General features: G+C 39.6%; 1 protein-coding gene across 6 annotated transcripts in view; it reads left to right on the plus strand.

The window, feature by feature from the left end:
* Positions 1-20486, plus strand: part of Chrm3 (cholinergic receptor muscarinic 3) — a 447113-nt gene that overhangs the window by 43198 nt on the left and 383429 nt on the right. Inside the window, exon 1 of one of the 6 annotated variants that reach the window (XM_075970224.1) lies at positions 5428-5493. The exons of the other annotated variants lie outside the window; for them this stretch is intronic. The gene's annotated coding sequence lies outside the window, so the exon portion shown is untranslated. Of the gene's footprint in view, positions 1-5427; positions 5494-20486 lie in introns of those variants that run through there. 6 annotated transcript variants of the gene reach the window in all.

The following is a 20486-nucleotide window of genomic DNA, read 5'->3' on the forward strand; positions in this document are numbered from 1 at the left end:
GCCCTGGGCCTTGGGCCTGCAGGAAAAAACAGACCCTTTTTGGTGGAACCTCCATTAGTTTGGTTTAATCTTAATAAAACCTGCTACACTGACACAAATGAACTCCAATCAAACCAGATTAGACCGAGTTAAAATGTCCATATTTAATAAATGCAGCACTCTCATGCATGGTGGAAAGAGGAACTCATGCAAACCTGAAACTAAATGTTCCTTTTTTTTAGTGTGAGTTTAAATAGCCTCTGGGAGTAGTCCTGACCCTCCCTGGGGGAGGGGTCAACACTTGGCAGGCTGGGAGTTGGAGTCCAGACTGGGACAGCTACCAGGCCAGGGGCTTCCAATCAATCCTCTCACGATTTATTTTTGTTCTGATTAGAAAAAGGAAAATCATTGAAGCAAGAGATTCAAAACTTGCATGAAATGCACGGTCCAGGTCTTCTTTAGGCTTGAAAGGGCTCTCGTGATGGCAATATTTTAAACATTCTCTGTAGTTCACAGGCATGGTAGGATAAGCATGGCTTCTTTCATACTTCCAGCCTATGTTCAATCTGCCCTAAAACATCCTCAGCATATCCTTTTCTCCTGGTAGAGGATGTAGTTGATGTTGACGTCTAGGGGCAGAAGAGATGACACCTACACTTCAATCAAGTCTTAGGTATTGGAAATGGATTTACAATTTAGGATAAAATGCCAACTGTGATGATGCTTCCCACCCTTCAGATCTTTATTTGCTTTGTAAAACCTTAGGCTTGATGTTTGTATTCACTTTTTGTTGTTGTTTTGTTTTTGTTTTTCAAGACAGATTTCTCTGTATAGCCCTGACTGTCCTGGAACTCGCTCTGTAGACTAGGCTAGCCTTGAACTCATAGAGATCTCCCTGGCTCTGTCTCTCACATACTGGGATTAAAGGCGTGTACCACCACTGTCTGACTGTTGTATGTATTTTATTGTGCGAATGCAGTTTATTTTGTTCTGTTTTATAGAATTCCCAAAGCATGCAGTAACTGTGCTCACATAAAAACCCTTCAAGTTCAAGTAGTTTTACAATATTTTCTCTTCTTACGCGTGATTATAATTTTCGGGTGCTTATAGAGCGTGGTAAACCATTCATGAGATGCTCATGTGTTTGAGGGGTAAAGTGAGGATTGCATAATTTTTGCCTTTCTTCTCATAGTTTCTGACACAATCTTACAACAAAAGGGCTAGTTCTTCTTCCAGGCCTCAACAGTCTGACCAGGAAGACTTTGTACTCTTATAAATATGAAATTGATAGTGATTTCTTTGAATAAATAACCATGGGCAATGTGTCTGGAGAAAATAATTGCTATTTATGTAAGCACAGACAGAGTTGGGCCTGCAAAGATCATGTTAGAGTGTCTATGGAAGAAAGTTGCTGCCTCACGGCAGGAGTGACAAACAACGAGGTAAAAAAATAGAGAATACTCAGCAAGAAGGTGCTTATTTTAATTCTAAAACAATGCCAAGAAAGTGGACATATGAGGGAAAGACTCCATGTTTAGTGTTAGTCAATACAGAATTTGAACTCTCTCAGGTCCAGAGGCAACCATAACTATTGAGTAGAGCCTCAGTGGCCTGCGAACTCAGCAAGCATTCATGATGGCCTTCTTCTCCTCACTCTTTGGATTAAATACAGGCACACTTTTTTTTCCAGATTTCAGAGTCCTTCTGAATTTTCTGTTAAAGCTTGCCCCTATCCCACCCCTATGTCTTGGGAGCTATCATTTGATTTCTTTCTTTTTTTTTTTTTTTTTTTGGTTTTTCGAGACAGGGTTTCTCTATGGTTTTGGAGCCTGTCCTGGAACTAGCTCTTGTAGACCAGGCTGGTCTCGAACTCACAGAGATCCGCCTGCCTCTGCCTCCCGAGTGCTGGGATTAAAGGCATGCGCCACCACCGCCCGGCTATCATTTGATTTCTTAACTATCATCACAGCCTTTGACTGCTAAGGCCACTCACAGGCTGGGACAGTTAGGGTCCCCTTTGATTCTTTTCAAGCTCTCTAAACTTTTCCTTTTTTTTTTTTAAATTTTGAGACAGAATCTTAGTAGGTTTCCAGGCTAGCTGGAACTACAGGCCTATGCCACTAGGCCTGACTTGAAAGTCTATTGTACTTTAACACCGTGCATTTTAATTTACTTTCTTTTTTAAAGAAAGAACAGAAGGTCTAAAACAGTTAAATGACACACAGATATTCTGCTAGGTACAATGGGTCACCCAAAGATAAACAAGACATTAGGCAAGACAGACATTTCATACACAACTGTAATAGAAGGAATGTTTTGAATAAATGGAGAAGTATATAAAATACTGGGGATTTATAAAAGAGGAAGCAATTAATTTGTGCTGGAACGGCTGGAGGGAACAGGAAAGACCATTTGAGGCCCTGCTGGAGGAACCACAGTTTGAAAGGTGGGTAGGATTTTGCCAAGAAAAAAGGTCACACATGACAAAAGGAGAGGGATGGAGAGATGGAGGATTGGAAGGACAATTTAAGGGGTAAACTGATTGGATGCTGTAATCACAGTAGCAGTCGAATGAAGAATATAAAACATATGAATGAAGAGAAAAATGTCTAGAGGAAATTGCATTCTCCCCAATGACTCTGAGGAATTTTCTGAACTAAGAGAACTAGAGAGAAAAGAAAGTCTTTCCTAAGCAGAAGAGTTGGGTGGTTGATTGTCATTGGTGGAGATGAAAAAAGAAAGAACAAAAATTGTCCATGGTCTCTGGTGGTGATAACAAGAAGGATGCAAGAATTTCAACTGTAGGGAGACCCATGACGATTGCCTTGTGTTCTGTAGACCTTTGGGTTTTCCAATGATAACATCAATGATCTTGGAGGGATTGTCTTCATGTGCAATAATACAGTATAAACTAGAAGAGCATTGGGAAATTTACCCATGTAGGTTTGAAACAAATTATTTTCTAAAACATGTCTGATTCCACAGAGGATAAATGGTAAATGAAATGATAATATCTGATCAAGGCTAAAATGGTGCTGGTGTTAGTGGATAAGAGCTCCTCGAGCCAGCTACCCAGCTCTGTCCTATTTTCCCCTCATAGGACCTTCATGAGGAAGGTTATACTTTTTTCCTGATAACAAAGGGAAGTTGGCATAGGGAAGAAACTAGATTGTGATCATAGAGCAGGACTGCTCAGATCTGGAGTAAGAAATGTTTTTTTCACCAAGGTAGGGTTGACTGTGCAGTGTGCACAAATATCTGTCTCATGGTTGTTGGTGGGCAGTGCAGCCTTCATCTACAACATGGGAAGGAGGTAGAAGTTTGACAATTAACCTCTTGTATCTTTTTTATACTTTTTTTTTATTCATTTTACTTATTATCCACAGTTCTCTCTTGCTCCCCCTTCTCTCCCCGATCTACCCCTATCGACTCTTCAGAAAGTGTAAGGCCTCCTATGGGGAGTCAACTAAACCTGGCACATTCAGTTGAGGCAGGACCAAGTCCTACACACACACACACACACACACGAAGGTTGAGCAAGGCCTCCCACCATATGGAATGGGCTTCAAAAAGCCAGCTCAGGCACTAGGGATATAGCCTGGTCCCCACTGTCAGAGAGGTCCCACAAACAGACCAGGCTACAAAACTCTTGCCCACGTGCAGAGTGTCTGGTTCAGTCTCATGCAGGGTCCACAACTGTCAGTCTAGAGTCCATGAACTCCCACAAATTAGAGTCGGTTGTCTCTGTGGGCCTCATCATTATGATCTGGACCCCTGCCCCTTGCTCATATAATTCCTCCTCTTTCTCTTTGATGGGATTCCCTTAGCTAGACTTGTGCTTGGATGCAGATTTCTTCATCTGCTTCCATCAGTTACTGGATGAACTTTCTGTGATGACAGTTAGAGTAGTCACCAATCTGATTACCAGAGAAGGCCAGATTAGGCACCCTCTCCACTATTGTTAGGGGTCTTAGCTGGGGTCATCCTTGTGGATTTCTGGGAATTTCAAAACCTGTGTCTTAAGAGGTGAATTTCGGACCCTTATAAGTGTATAAATCTGGTTAGAAATAGGAAATGTCATGAATCAGAAAGTTAATATTTATGACAGTGATTGCACAGTGCTTAGTAAGTCAAATGCCATTAAGCCTTATTATCAACACCAAAATCCATCCTTCTACTCAGGTTTCCGATCATCCATTCATTCACCCATTATTCCTTCCTTCCTTCCTTCCTTCCTTCCTTCCTTCCTTCCTTCCTTCCTTCCTTCCTTCCTTTCTTCCTTCCTTCCTTTCTTCCTTCCTTCCTTCCTTCCATGGAGATAAGAATTACAGAATGACTTTTACTAGGCTATGTATCACTCATGAAGAAGAGAAATTCAGCCTGCCATTAAAGGCTATTCCAGTGGGAAATGAAGACAAAATAACCAATTCCAGGGGGCACTGCTCTGTTATCAAAAATAAAGGGTTGGTTAGTTACCACCCATCTTAATCGAGTTTGGATTTCTAAGAACTCTTGAAGACACAGGAAATAACACAGATCCAAATTTGAATAAGTTAGTATGCACATGTCCTGAGCTAAATTAGGGATTAAATTAGGAACTGGATTAAATGAGTATAGCCGGTAACCAAGAAAATGTAACCAGTATTAACTGCACAGTTTAATGACCAACGTATTTGATCAGTCATTTACTAAATAGAAATAAAAATGTCTAAGCAAAATAAAAATACTACAATTAATGTTAAAGTAGAGAAGTATTAGAACCAGCATAGTAAAATTTTGACACATTAATTTTTAATTTTTTTGAGAATTTCATATAATTTCTTTTGCCTCCTTTCTCTCCAGCTTCTCTTGTGTCATGTCCCCCTCTACTGCTATATATATATAAATGTATCTATATGTATGTGTGTAATGTGTATGTGTGTATATACACACATAAACATGTATGTATATATGCACATATATGTATGCACACATACATAGCCTGATGGCTCTGTTTGGTGTTGTATTAGCCAGTAGTTGTTCAGTTCATATCTTAGCAGTCCCATTCTGCTCCTGGAGTCCAGGTCCTAGAGAGCTGCTCATTGTCTGTCATTGTTGGAATCCAGAGAAGTAGGTCCTATCACAGGCAAAGGAATGTTGCAGAAGCAGGACACGTGAACTTGCCAGGAAGAGTGAGGGCCAAGCAGGCAAACAGCAAGAACTCCTTTCTTCTGTGTCCTTTATGTGAGTTGCCACAAAAATGTGTAGCCCATATTTATGGTGGGTCCTCTCATCTCAAATTATCCAGTCAAGGAAATCCCTCACAAGTATGGCCAGCCACACGTGTCTTTGTTGATTACAGACATATTCAAGTTGAAAACCAAGATGAGCCACAACAGCGTTGCTCAGATGTATTTGTGTTGGGCTCATGGCTGGAGACTGGAAAACTTGAAGCGAACAGTGGACTTGTCCTTCGAGAAGACTAATTCTGCTTCTGTCAGCCGCCATTAATTACCTGGAGCTCTTCATCTAGGGGTGAGGCTTTATTTAAGATTTCTCCTATCACGTTGATATGTCAGCTTATGGTGTCTTTGTGCAGGTGTTGTATAGGTGACCACACAATTTTTATTTTTTGAGATTTCAAGGGTGCAGTTTCCCTTTATTTTACGAAAATTATTCATATCCCTGGCCCAGTTACTGGTTAGTTTGCTAGAGAACTAATTTTAAAAGGAGACAGGATTGTTAGTGTTAGCTATTAACATAAAGTATCCCAGCAGTTGTATCATATTGTATGTGTGCAAGTTTCCCCCTTTTGGTTACTATACATGTTGCATTTTACCAATGTTATTTAATGGAATGTAATCCGTGACCTTGTATTGTAGCATGTGTGTATGTGTGTGTAACTTTCTCACAGTGAAAAAAGTAATCCAGATACAGAATGACATTTTTAATGGTAGTCAAAATGACAAGAAATGACCTGATATAGCACTACAAAGATCACTGCAGTTGACAGAATTCCTGAGAAAACAGCATGGTGATGTGGAAGTCCACCTCTGAGGACCCATCCTACTGAAATATTGCTTAGTGTGATTAAGGCCATGTGCACTTCCAGTATTGAATTATGATAAGTAGGGGAAATTGCAGCAATCACAATATCCATTTAAAAATGGGGAGTGGCTAGGTAAACAGTAGTTTCAAAAGGTGTTTAGCGAATGCCAGTGATACTCAGTTAACAGCCTGGAAAGGAAAGAAACACAGTGCAAAGCAATGCTTGCGGCCATAACTAAAACTACTCACTTTTGTTCTGGTGGTCAGCTGCGGCGAGTCACTAAGCAGGTTGCCCCCTTTTGGTTACTATACATGTTGTGTTTTACCAATGTGATTTAATGGAATGTAATCCGTGAGCTTGTATGCATGCAATCAATTTCATCAGCAACTTAAATTTAATTAACATATAAAATATTCACAACATGATTCCGCATTTATTATTTATTTATTTTTCAGAATCATTTACAAGTTAAGTTGGAATCACAGGATATTTTTCTCTTAGTGAAAAGGAGAGAGGCTCTTAGCAAATTTTTATATGTACCATATACAGAGATGATTGAAGAAAGGTAATTTTCTCCTGTTAGTTTCTAAATGTATTTTTCCTTATACTATCCCAGGAATTTTGGACATAAAGGATGGCAAAAATAGGAAAACTTGCTTTGATTTTTGCATATTCTTCAGTCGAAATACTTGGATGAAAGGTCCTCCCCCCCCCCCCCCACTAAGTAAAATCTTACCAGTACTTACCCTGAATCTGGAATTTGGGTCCAGATTGAAAAACAAGCCTAAAATTTGGACTCTCTGAGGATGATACTAGTGGATTAGTAGATATCACAAATTAATATGTGCCCATCCTTTTCATATCTTCTGGAGCTTTGGCTGGGTTGATAGGATATTATTCTTTTCAACTTTAGGTCCTTATACCTCGGGTACAATAACAATTTAACCCAACCCAGCACTTAGAACAGCAGTTCTCAGCTTGTGGATTATGATCCCTTTGGTGCTCGAATGACCTTTTCACAGGAATCGCATATCAGATATTCTGCATTTCAGTTATTTGCTTTCCACTTAATAGCTGTAGCAAAATTATAGTTATGAAGTAGCAACAAAGTAATTTTATGGTGTGTGTGTGAGGAGGGTCACCATAATATGAGGAACTGTATTAAAGGGGCCCAGCATTAGGAAGGTTGAGAACCACTATCTCAGACCCGGATGAAATATGACTCTCCCATGGCCCTGTCTGTGGTCTGCGAGGAGGAGTCAAACACTCCTAGTGACAGGGCTGCTGTTTTAAACCGACAATAGACAACGCTTTGTGGAAGGATTCGAAGAGGATAAATGAGACAACCCAGAAACAGAGCTGGCACATAAGAAATACATCGTTTCCACATCAGCCATCAGCACAGCGTCATCTACACCACTTTGGGCCCTAAAAAGCACATGTGATGTTCCTGTAGAATTCACTGTTTACACTTGCGATTTTAGACAGTTTGGCCATTGCTTAAATTACTAACTTTAAAACGATGAAACGATTTATTTTGAATTATGCCAGGGTTTTGTTGTAGTGTGTTAATTTTGTTTGTTTTTGTTTATGGAACCGCCATACTAACTTCCATAGCGGCTCGACTAGTTTGCATCCCTTCCAATAGTGTGTAAGAGTTTCAGTTTGCCCACAGTTTTGCCAGTCTTTGTCATTAGGAATTTTCTTGATAACCAGCTTTCTGACTGGTGTGAACTGGAATGTCAGTGTAGCTTTTATTTGCGTGTAGCTGGTGGCTGGTATTGTTGGCTACTTTGTTATGTGTGTATTGGCCATCGTACTTCATCCTATGAAAGCTGTTTATATCCTTGACCCATTCATTGGTTAGGCTGTTGGATAGTTAATTCTAAAAGAAGTCAGGATTATTAGTGTTAATTATTAACGCAAAAACTCTCTAGCAGTTTTAGCACAGCAAAATAGCTATTTCTTTGTGTGTGCATGCACATGTGTGTGTGTGTGTGTGTTCCTTGTGTCTGCTCATATGGTATAGGTCTGTATGTATGTGTGGCTATATCCATGTGCCACAGTACATACCTGGTGCTCAGAGGACTGCCTCCAGTATTTGTAGACAGGATGATGGTGCTGTGCACTTCTGCATATGTCAGGCTAACTGGCCTTCAACCTTCCAGAGATTCTCCTGTCTCTTCCTCCCATCTCACAGCAGGAGCACTAGGATTGCAGATGTTCATCCTGCTTCATCTAAGTGGTAGGGATCCAAACCCAGGTTCCCACTCTTGCCCATCACTGAGCCGTCACCCCAGCGTGAAAAGACCTCTCATCCCATGTTGCTTATGATGAGAAAAACACAGAAAGGAGATACTCACAGTGCAGACCAGAGGTGAATTATATGGGTCGGAATCGATTCACAAGTCAATATTGGGGATTGAGAATCTTTAATCAATAGTGTGGTCTGATAGTATTTAAGTATGAGATGAGAAATATCATACCATATTTTTTCAGAAAGGAAGAAGAGTGCCTAGCCTTCTATTTGATTTTAATATGACAGCTCTGCTTATTTTAACTGTTTGTTACCATAAAAGTATACACCGAAAAGTAGCAATGATGGGCGAGTGTAATGCATTAAATAAACGTGTCCTGCACGCAGCACATGGAAAGACTGTTTACACTGCAGTAAGCTGTTTTATCGTGCGCTTACAATTCTGCTGTTCAAATAAATTTAAGAAACCTCTGACAGACAGCTCAATTTAGTGTATTTAGTCCAATCTCAATGACAATGATTGCTGTAATTTTGGCATGGTGAACTCTTGGTACTGAAAATGTAATAATCAGCTAAGTTTTTTCAGAGAAAGTATGTTTTAATTTAAAAATGAAAAGAGGTATCAAAAAGCATACTAAACAATAAAACATATTAAATTGGCAAGGGAAAGTGAGTGTGGAAGCCATTTTATGAGCACAAAGATGTTAAAAAAAAGGAAGGATGGTTAAAATAAAACATTATTTTTATGTTGCTTTTTATGAACTGGCCTATGTAGCAACTCTCATGGAGACTGAAAATACATGTGAGGGAAAGGTTGTGGGATTTGCAGGGAGTTCTGAATTCCTTTCTGTATTAAGTCGAATTCGTGCCAGCAAGATAAGGCCTTCTGTTGACAATGTTATTAAGTAGATTAGACTTCCCCCTCTCATTTCTCCTTGCCGCTTTGTGGTGCAGGTGTAGAATTATTCACAGAGGGCGGGATGGCAAAGAGACAGCAGAGTGGAGTGGCACAACGTACGGCCTTGATGTAGGAAGACAAGTTCAAGTCCCTCCTTAGCCTTCTCTTAGATGGGTTGCCACCTAAACAACAGGATTAACTGAGGCTTAGTTTCAGCTCCCCAATGCTGTTCTCTGGTTTAGAATCATGTGGGGAACTGGGTATCTTTCACTTGCTGTTAAAACAGGAACTGCATCAAGCTAACTCAGGCTGCAATCAGATGGACCACACTTATCTTCAGCATCTCATGCTTCTGATTTGGGCCTTCAATTTGTCAATATGGCTGTTGCCCCCTCCTCCACGACTCACCATTCCTATTTTACATGTTCCTCTCTTTCTTAAACTAACTACTCTTTCTCAATCTCTCTCCATTCCTCCATTCCCCCTTTCTTTCTCTCTCCTTCCCTCTCCAGTTTTTTTGTTGTTGTTCAAAGGTCTCCTTTGCAGACCAGGTGATGGTGGCACATACCTTTAATTCCAGAACTCAGAAGGCAGAGGCAGGAGAATCCTTGAGATTGAGGCCACTATGGTCTATAGAGTGAGTTCCAGAACTGCACAGAGAAACCCTGTCTCAAAATAACAAAGCAACAATAACAAAAGACCGCTTTGCCTGGAAAGTATCTCTCTTCTTTTCCCACCCTCCACCTTTCTTACATATGCCACCATTTCTATACCCAAAGTCCTAGCTACAGGCCTATTGTTCTGGAGCCATTTTTGCCTAGGCCAGTCACAAATACATGCACCCACTTTACCTCACCTAGATCCAGTCACTGGACCAATCTTGGGGTGGGGGATGAACAGACTCACATCAGACACACAACAAAAGAAAGAAGTTGACATTCCCATTTTTACATCACATAAAACATACAAGTAGCCAAGACAGCCTATCTTTCATCAATCCCAGGAGTCTTGTAGGAATGTTCTCTAGAAGAACCCTAGGACACAGAATTTAAAATAAAAAGGTCATAAACTTTATCAAAGAATTCAAGGAGTTTAAAGAAGACACAAAAACTTGACTGACCACTAAGAGTATTGAAAGATAAAGTACAGAAATGAGACAACACAGGCCAAGAATGTAGAAAGCATTAGAGTTCTGAAAAGGAAGATGCAGGAAATGTGGGACACCGTGAAAAGACAAAATCTTCAGATTATAGACATAGAAGAGGACTAAGAATCCTAGGCCAATGGCATAGTTCAGCTCTTCAAAAAGATATAGAAGAAACCTTGCCCCAAATGAGAAAAGGCATACCTATACAGATACAAGAGTCACAGAAACCCAACTGAAGCCCATAAAAGAAACTCCCCACAGCATATTACTAAATATACAGAACAAAGGAAAAGTATTGAAAGCTGCAAGAGAAAAAGCAAGTCATATATGTATATGAAAAAAATCCATCAAAATATCAATGAAAACTTGTAAAGCCAGAAGATCTTGGAGCAATGCACTACAATCTCTAAAAGACCGTGACCTCTAACCTAGACTACTGTACCTGGTAAAACGATTCACCACAGCGAAAAGAGAAAGAAACACTTGCCATGATACAAACAGTGTAAACAAATTCATCTCCAGCAAACAGCCCTAAAGACAAGACTGGAAACAATACTTCAGAGTAAAGAGAGAAATAAGCCCAGCTGGGAGAATCTAGAAAGAGATCAAATCAGGCTATAATCAACAAAATGCGCAAAACTAAAACACAAACAAAAAGTAACCGTAATAACACACACCTAGACACTCTCTCCAAGACAGTACTTTGTTGTCACCAAATTCTGCTTTCTGATGGTTAATGACATAATATTACAAATACACAAATACAAATATACAAATGCAAAGGAGTAATACTATCAACTGCACAAAGAGGGATAAATTCTGTTAGTATTTTTGTATATTTACATCTAATTTTATATTTTGCAAACCCTCAAACATTAACAATAAGAAAACTAATTTGGTAAATGATTTATATGTTTTTATATTCTCTTTTCCATTGTTTATTAAGTGATGTGAATTTTTCATAGCTTTTTATAAAACACTATGCACTTGTATGAAAGTGCACTCTGCGTGTGTGTGTGTTTGTGTGTGTGTGTGTGTGTGTAGGCACACACATGCATGCACTTGCTGGGATGGCTAGAAGAGGATGCCAAGCCCCCCGGAACTGGAGTTACAAGCAGTTGCCAGCCACTTAACATGAGCTGCTGCCCTCTTTAAGAGCAACGAGTATTCTCAACTCCTGAGTGATCTCTGCATTCCCCAATAGTTTTTAATATTCATAGAAAAGTTTTCAAATTTTTGTAATAATCCATCAAACATGGTGCACAGTCCATATACTAGTTTCTCTCCGGTTGAGAGGAGCTGTTGAAAATACTTTGCACTTATATGCATGACACAATGACAGCCTCATTAAAGATTCTCATGCTCATTCCATCCTAATTCAGCAGGACCCATTCTTAGAAAAATTCCTGGGTGTGTGCATTTTTCAAAGCTCAGAAATAAACTGCCAAATGTTCTCCTGCACAGATTGCATCATTTTGCTCCTCTGCCAGCTCTGGCCAGAGGTACTGTCTTCATTATGCGCCTCCTGCAAGGACAAGACTCCTCACACTGAATTTTCCTAATTTGTTTACTTCTCACCATCTAGCTTGCAAATTCCTGGAAAGCAGAGGGCGTACCCTAGACATTTCAGACCCTAGTCTCTAGGACAAAGCCTGCCATGAAACACGAGAGGGGTATTCATAAGATGAATGATATAACAGTATTCTAGTCTGATTCACATAAGCTTCCAATGTTGTTGCTAAGCTATTGATGGTTTAAAACTATGGAACCCTGTCTTTCATGTCACAACATTATGGGAGCCTCTGATTCCAACACTGTCTATAGGAATGCCTTGGATCAGTTCTGGCAGGCTTCCTCTTTTACACAGTGATGGCTATAAATTAAATATGGTCATAAAAAGTGAGTCTATAGGGCAGAGAAATGGCTCCATAGTTAACAAAACTTGCAGAAGACCTGAGTTCAGTTCCCAGAATCTATATAGTGGATTACAACCATCTGACCTCCTTACTGCTCTCTGATACACACACACACACACACACACACACACACACACAAAATATAAGTAAATAGTTTATATTAATTCAACCTTTGATTTTGAGTATTGTAGAAAAACTTAGACAAAAATCTTCCTACATCATTTTGGACCCTAGGCTCTAGGGCAGAGCCTGCTGGGAAAAAATAAAAGGAGATAGAGTCGCTCACAGGATGAAAGATGTACAGTTTCTAGTTTGATGCATACTCATACACATAAATACATTACATTCATTCTGCCTTTGATTCTGAATATTTGCAGAAAAAATTTAAAATGTAAAATATATATTATATATGAATGTTAGATCATCTGTTGGCAATGAAGGAGGCCCAGCATTGGTTAATGTGCCTGTCTCGAACAACCCATGCTCATCTGACAAATTCCTATGTTGAACGTTTATTCCATTTGTGTCATGTAGAGTCACGTGATACGGATAATTTATAAGTGGTGAGGCGTGCCTCCTTAAATCTTTCTGTCATTCAAGTCAGTATTGATATATTACTTATGAAATCGGGTTTTCGTAAGTCTGATTCTGAAACAAATGAACAATAAAGCTAGTGTTCATGTAGCAGGATCAGTTTTAAATCTGAAAGTTATCTACCAGAGACACAATCAGTTCTGAGCAGTTCAAGGAAATGCACCATTGCTGTCTGCATTGGAAGCAAAATGAAGCCCCTGCCTGCTGCCCTTCTACAGAATTAACTCTTCCGTGATGTCAGGCATTCAGGGTGTTGCCAAGGGTGAGTGTTTAGGCCTGAGGAGAAACGGCTCAGGTCAAAAATGTAGAGAGCTCGTGTACTGAGTTCAGAGTGAGGCGTTGGCAATAAGATTTCAAATTCCAGGCTGATGAATAGCAGAGCCATTGTATCTGTGTTCCTCAGCTTCTCCACGGGGACTATCACTGTGCTACAGAAATGATAGGACTTCCATCATAGATGGTTTAGAGGTGAAACTCATTCACACATGTAAGCACTGGAAAGGGGATCTGGTAATCTATTTTTAATTGGATTTTCTACTGGCTAAAGATTTCAGACTTCAAAAGTGTTCATTAATATATTTAACATAGTAGCTACTAGAAAACAACCAACCAAGGGATGTAAAAATATGAGGAAAATGTTACATTTTTAATGTATTACTGCATGCAAAAATACTAATAATAGTTTGAATTGTGTGTATGCATAAGATATTTAATCTTTTCCTACATTCCTAACCACATCTAAGTTAAATATTTTAGTATATCTGTTTCATCATGTTTTTCAATAAAGGTACATTTAAATCGTATTAAAATGGATTAAATTAAAAATATATGCATTTAAATATCTATGGAATGTTGTATCTAGCCTTGTTCTTACCCAACTTTGATGCTTAAGTAGTCTTTAGGAAAAAAAATGAATGCATTCTCTAAAATGTTTACTGATTTCTTATAAATATGCTTTATAAAAAGTTACCCAACTTGTGTGGTGCACATTCTCCATAGTCTGTCTTCCTTTAGGCCACATAAAGGAAAAAACTTCATATTAAAATAACTGTGAATTTATGTGCTTCAATTATTTGTTAATAATTGGTTTGTTTCCAATAATATAGAGTTCATATATAGAAACAAATTACAACTTGTTTACTTAAAAATATCGCATAGGTTACTGGAGAACAATTAACAAATATGCTATCTTCTCATGAAAGAGAAAAGTTCTAGAAAGTTGGGGCCATAAAACACCCCAGGAAGTCAATATTTTTCCATAAAGACCTTTTAAATGTGGTTTTCTGCTTTTAAAACTTCTCCCTGAAGGATGCCAGCTACAAATTATGTTCCAGTCAACCCAGCAGCAATTCACACTTTGAAGCCAATTGAGTCCACTAAGATTTAAGCTGAGCATCACACTGTAGGGTTCACCAGAGACCACTGCTTGATGTCTGTAAAGAATTAATAAAGGTATCAAACTAATTCGTAAAGGAATGTGAATAGAAACAGAATACCAGATTCATATCTGACAGATCTAAAATGAGTCTCATTTTCAAAAAAAGGGAGGCATGAAATAGATTCTTTAGGTATTAAGGCCTGCTTTTAATTAAATACTGGAGAAAACCAGAAGGAAAGACCCAGCTCCAAACACTTAGCACCTCAGGATTTTAACGTGCTGTCCTGAAGGGAACTTCCCTTCTATACTGTAGTTCAACCCAACTTCTAAAAAATAAGAAATTGCTTCCTTGGTCATCTCCTATTCATACTTTGATGCTTATGGATGGGAAATTACAGCTAATTGAGAATAACAAACGGAAATGAATTTATTACTCTCCCACTCCACCCCAGTGTCCTTCAAGCCAAAGCTAAGCTCAAATGCTTATTTTTAGAAATGGGTGGATTTCCTTAATGTGATTTTCTAGATATGCACAAAGCCTGCAATAACATCTAAACTGTTATCTGAAATGACACAGCTACATCTTATATCCGTGAAAGAATTGTGTGCACACATTTTATACCTCACTGTAAACAAGGCATGTGTACTTATATTTCCACCTGCCCAGCAGGGGTGTTTCCCAAAGAGGCATGAACAAACTTTGCTGCTAAAATTAGAAGGATGCGTATAGAAATAAATGATACCTCTTGCTAGATAAGAAAGCAGTTGTGCATGCTATTAAATAACCTCAGATGCCGTGAACATTCTCCAAGAGCTAGCATTCCCCAGGGCAATCTGACTACGGCAGCCTGGTGGGAAGGATGTAGGTTTGTAAGAAAGGGGCAAGCGGGATAATTCCTATGAAGGAAATTGAGGAGTGAATGGCAGCAGCAGGGGCAGCCTATAACCCAGAGTTCCCCCTTTTCACAGGTCCCATGCTGGTGAAAGATAGGGAAGGACTGATGGGCGTGCAGAACTGTCAGAGTGTGGTGCACCTCTGAACTGTTCTCAGCTATGCTGCAATAACTGGAAGAGAGAAAGTATTTCCTGACTTTGCTTCAGGTTATCAATACATGAGGATTCCTTCATGAACCGTGCAGTCCTTTGGAGGATGACACGTGGGTGCCCCACAACTCAGTTAATCTCTAGGGATTGGATATTAACTGAGAGTCAGGTCCCATAGTGGGGGTTTCAGTGCGACATCACTGACCCCCATTTCATTGCATGCTCAAGCCACCTGAACGTCTGACAGGTACAGGTCAAGGGACCCCACAGCCCCTCTCAAGAGACTGCTTCTTGGCTGGACTGACTGACTCCTAGAACTCCGACTAATACTTTACTTATATTTTCCTGGCTGTTCTAGAAGAAAAGAGATGGGAGTGTAGGGCAGAGAGGAGATAAAAGAGACAATGGGACAAAGGACTGAACCACAGCACATATTTTATTTGGGGAAAAACCTGCCAAGGGCTTGTAGTCTACTTACAGATTGGGGTATTTATAATGCATAAACGGGAAGTGTTGGTTCATGGTTTCTGGGGTAAGTTCGTGAGTTATGGGTTACAAAACAGTGTTTCTCAAGTAGCTAACAAGAAAGCACCTGAATAGGCCCTGCATCCAACCCCCATAACCATTAAATTTGAGGTCTCACCTGACAGTAAAGGAAGCTATAGCTTGATGTTGTATATTAATCTTTCATACTTAGGAAGAACAAAACTAATTGCCAAGGCTATGAGGAAGATAAGGGAAGCCAGCTCACTATACATATTTGAGATAACGCACCTGTTTTAGAAGTACCTGGTTTACCAGTCAAGGAAAGTCAGCACTTCTTAGCATCCACAGATGCTTATGTCCCTTAGTAAAAGAGCATCATCTCTGGGGTGGCCTCCACACCTCCTTACACACACTTAATGTCATTTCTAGACTATACCAATTGGACAGGACCTATTCAGGTACTTTTTGACACTGTTTTTCTGCATCTAGATGACTACTACTACACCAAATACCCTGAACTAAAGGAGATGCTGTGTGCATAGCTGTCCCAAGGCATTGTTTAGAGAATGAGAACAAGAAAAAGTCTATACGTATCCAGTACAGTCTCTTATCAGATATCTCAACCCGCAGTTGGTGGAATCCAAGGATACAGGTACAGCAGGCCAACTGTATACTTAAGGAGCTATAAATGAAAATAGTAAAGGATATGGCGTGTTAGGTTGTGTCAACTGTCATGGAGACAGATAAACTTAGAAGGGGAAATAGTTTGTAAACGAGACAAAATTTGCAAAACTCTAATAATGTACTAAGCATAAAACATATTTCAAAGAACTTATGACATGAGAGACTTGATTCTTTTATACATTCGCAAAGGAATCATCTTTTAAAATTTTGTTATGTACATTTGGTGTAGATTCTAGGAGAGGAAACCCTTAGGTAACATATGTGCATGTGTGCACATGTTAATTATCCCCTTGACTAGATGAAATTGGTAGTGACCTTTCTAGTTGATTTCCAATGTAATTTTATCTAATCTCCAATAACACTCATTATATTCTATGTATTCTCCACCTTTTCTGGAATATATGCATACCCCTCCCCCTCCTGTCTCTCTAAGGACATTCTCTCTTCATTTTTTCATCTGCCTTCATTTAACTTCTGGGCTCCATATTCAGTTTCTTTCCAGTTTATTTCTGTGTGGGTGTCTGTGTGCCTGTGTGTATTTAGAGGGAGGGTTGTATTGCTGGGGTGATGCTTGTAGAGACCAGGGACAATGCTAGTATCATTGTTTATGTATAATCCACCTTGATTTTTTTTTTGTGAGACAAGGGTCTGTCATTGGCCCTGGACTCATAGATTAGATTAGGTTGGCTGGCTGTGGAGCCCTGGAAACCCTCCTGACATTGGCTTCCTTGTGCTAACTTATACCACCATGATGATAGTTCTTATGTGGGTTCCGGGAATTGAAACTAGGGCCCCCTTACATACTAAGCAATCCTCTATCACTTAACCAATTCTCAAACTTCTCTCATTTTCAAAATTAAACAATTGCTAGGAAATGATGAGGTGTCACTAATCTCTCTCTGGTGCCTCCCCCTTCAGGTAATGCCGCCTATTTGTTGTTTTTTTTTTTTTAGTAGAACTATATTTTAATCATGTTGAATATCTTTGTGATGGTTAATTTTCACTCAACTTTATTAGAGTTGGGATTGTTTGGGATTCACATCTCTGGTGTAAATGTGAGGATGTTCCCAAGAGCTTTATCTGAGGAGGGAAAACCCACCCTGAATATGGGTTGCACCATCACGTGGGCTGGGGTCTTGAACTAAATGAAAAAGATTGAAAAGAGAAGAATGAGGTGCGCAGTAGCTTTTAACCCTCCCCAATTCCCTACTGTGACATCATGTGACCTGCTGCCTCCTGCTCTTGCTGCCAAGCCTTCCGAACCACAGAGGACTGTACTGTGAGCCAAAGCAAACCTTCCCTTCTACAAGTAGGTTTTGTCAGGAATTTGTCACAGCAGCAAGAAAGGTCACTAACACAGTGCTTACCCATCATCCTCCGCTTCCTGTTCCCATACGACCAATGGACCAGTGAGTGACTATGAAGTACTAATGATCCTTTCTCTAAAGTGCCAAGTGCGTAACCCCTGGGCTTGTTAAGTTGGTAAATTTGCTTTAGTGAAACATGTAAAATTTGAAAACTGGGGTTATAGTCATTTTACTTTCCAAAAGCAGTTTTATCTGAGCAGAAATGGTTGTTATAGCAGCTTGGCCATGAGCGCTAGAACCAGGTGTTTTTAACCTAAAGTTGGTTTGTTTCCAAAGTTATGATTCTGAAATTTCATACTCAACAAAAGGAAAGCTTAGTTGTCCTTATGTTCTTGTGCCAAACCATGAATTTTGCCTTTGTTTTATGTAATATGATGCGTCTTGGGGGTATTAAAGAAGTCAGCATTTTACTTGGTGTGTTCACACCTTCACAGCTGCTGCCCGTGTATGTGTGAAAACAACCTGACTGCAAGGCTGGGGGACGCAATGCAGAATGAGAGTGGCTGCCTACAAGCTGCAGTCTGGGGTTCAATCCCCAGCACCACACAAAAATGACAGCAATAATAATACGATTAGAAATTCACTTTCCTGGTCAATTAAGATATCAGAATTGCCTGAGTATGGTCATATAAATCTTTAATCCTAGCACTCAGAAGACAGAAGTAGACAGACCTCTGTGAGTTTGAGACCAGCCCTGTATGTCCAGTAGGTTTCAGGCAAGCCAGGGCTACACAGTGAGACCCTGTTTCAAAAATTAAAATATCCATAGGAGCTGGAGATGGCCTAGTGGATATGAGCGCCTGATGCTCTGACAGAGGACCTGTTTTAGCTGGCAGCACTTACATGGTTACCTCTGTCTGTAACAATAGTTCCAGTAGATTGGAAGCCCCCTTCTTGCTGCCAGAGGCACCAGACATGCATGTGGTACTCATATACATTAAAAAAGAACACTCATATATTTCTGATAAGAATATATACAATTCTGATATATATATATACACATATATATCAATTGATAGCTGGTTAAACCACTCAGAAACCCTCCAGAAAGATACATTTAATTATATATTTTTAAAATCAGATGAAATTTTTATACTTATAAAATTCTTCAAGCTATCAATCTTTATTTATAATTTAATTTAATTATTTTTTTGTTTTCTATATATCCAGACCACAGTTTCCCCTCCATACACTCTTCCCTACCCCCATCCCCTTTTCCCAAGATCCATTTTCCTCCTCTGTTTCCCTTCAGAAAAGAGCAGGCCTCCCAAGAATAACTGAACATGGAATAGCAAGTTCCAATAAGACTGTGCACAAACCCTCATATCAAGGCTAGGCACAAGTTAGCATACACAGTAACAGCTTTCCACATAGAGTTTTACGTATATGTAGTTTCATGCATAGTTTTTCTTAGAGCTCTGGATATTTGTTTTCTACTTCTCTCCCTACATTACCACTTGTAACCCCCACCCCAACCTTATTCCTTCCAGTTTCATATCACACATGCTGTTCCCACTTCCTTCTGAAAGACAATAACCTTTGAGATTTTAGATTTCTGCATCCAGCTTACCTAGAAACTGCCCAATCATCGATTACTCCACGTTAGCACTGAGTTCTAAAAATCCTTCTTCTTCTAGTTTAGAAAACTACATTAGAACGTTTTGAATGAATGTTTTTTTTTTACTCCGGTTGGACAAAATTATTTTTTTAGTGACTGTCTAGCTAATTCATGGTGGTAAAATATGTGTATGTTGTGCAAAAGGCAGTTCACCTTCTGTAGCTGAATTCAGATCCACTGTCGAATTTCACTATTGGCTTATCAACATGGAGAGCACAATAAGAATATCCTTTTACATTTATTTTTTGTGAAGTGTGCACATGACAAGGCACGCATGTGGAGGTCAGAGAATGCCATGTAAGAACATGTAACAAGTGTTTCTCCCCCTCAACCGTATGGGTCCCAGGGACTGAACTCAGGTGACTTGGCAGAAGCACTTTTACCCATTGAGCCATCTGGATGGCCCACCTATAACAGCTTTGAAGAAGCAATGAGAAAATAAACAAACAGCTACCACAGAGTATGACAGGTACTAAATATTGACAGTAAGTGTGTGATTGCTTTCTGATAATAGCCAATTATATCAGTACTGAAACTATATAGGGCATTATTGTTCAACTTACATTAGATTAATCTGTGGTTAGACCATGACTACTTTTGCTGCCCTGTAACAAAACACCAGTTATGAAGAGTGTGAAGGGGGAAAGGCTCATTGTTTATGGTTTGGGGGAATCAGTGCATGCACTTGGGCAGAACATCACGAAGGCAAAACATGTGGTAGAGAACATATTTGATTTATTTTTTTTTTTAGTTATAAACTTATTGGCCTAGTATCTCAGGCTTCTTATTAACTCTTATAACTTATATTAACCCATTATTCTTGTCTGTGTTAGCCACATGGCTGGGTACCTCCTCTGGAGAGACAGTCCATCTCGCTTGCTCTGTTTCTGGATCACAACTGCAGACTGTGCTTCCCTCTTGCCGCATTCTCATTGTCCCGCCTCTACTTCCTGTCTGGTTGCCCTACCTATACTTCCTGCCTGGCTACTGGCCAATCAGCATTTTATTAAAAATAATACAAGTGACAGGATAAAAAATAATACAAGTGACAGGATAAAAGACCATTGTTCCACAGCACTTCCCCCCTCCT

The sequence above is a fragment of the Microtus pennsylvanicus genome, chromosome 4 (assembly GCF_037038515.1).
Source record: "Microtus pennsylvanicus isolate mMicPen1 chromosome 4, mMicPen1.hap1, whole genome shotgun sequence".
NCBI lineage: Eukaryota > Metazoa > Chordata > Mammalia > Rodentia > Cricetidae > Microtus > Microtus pennsylvanicus.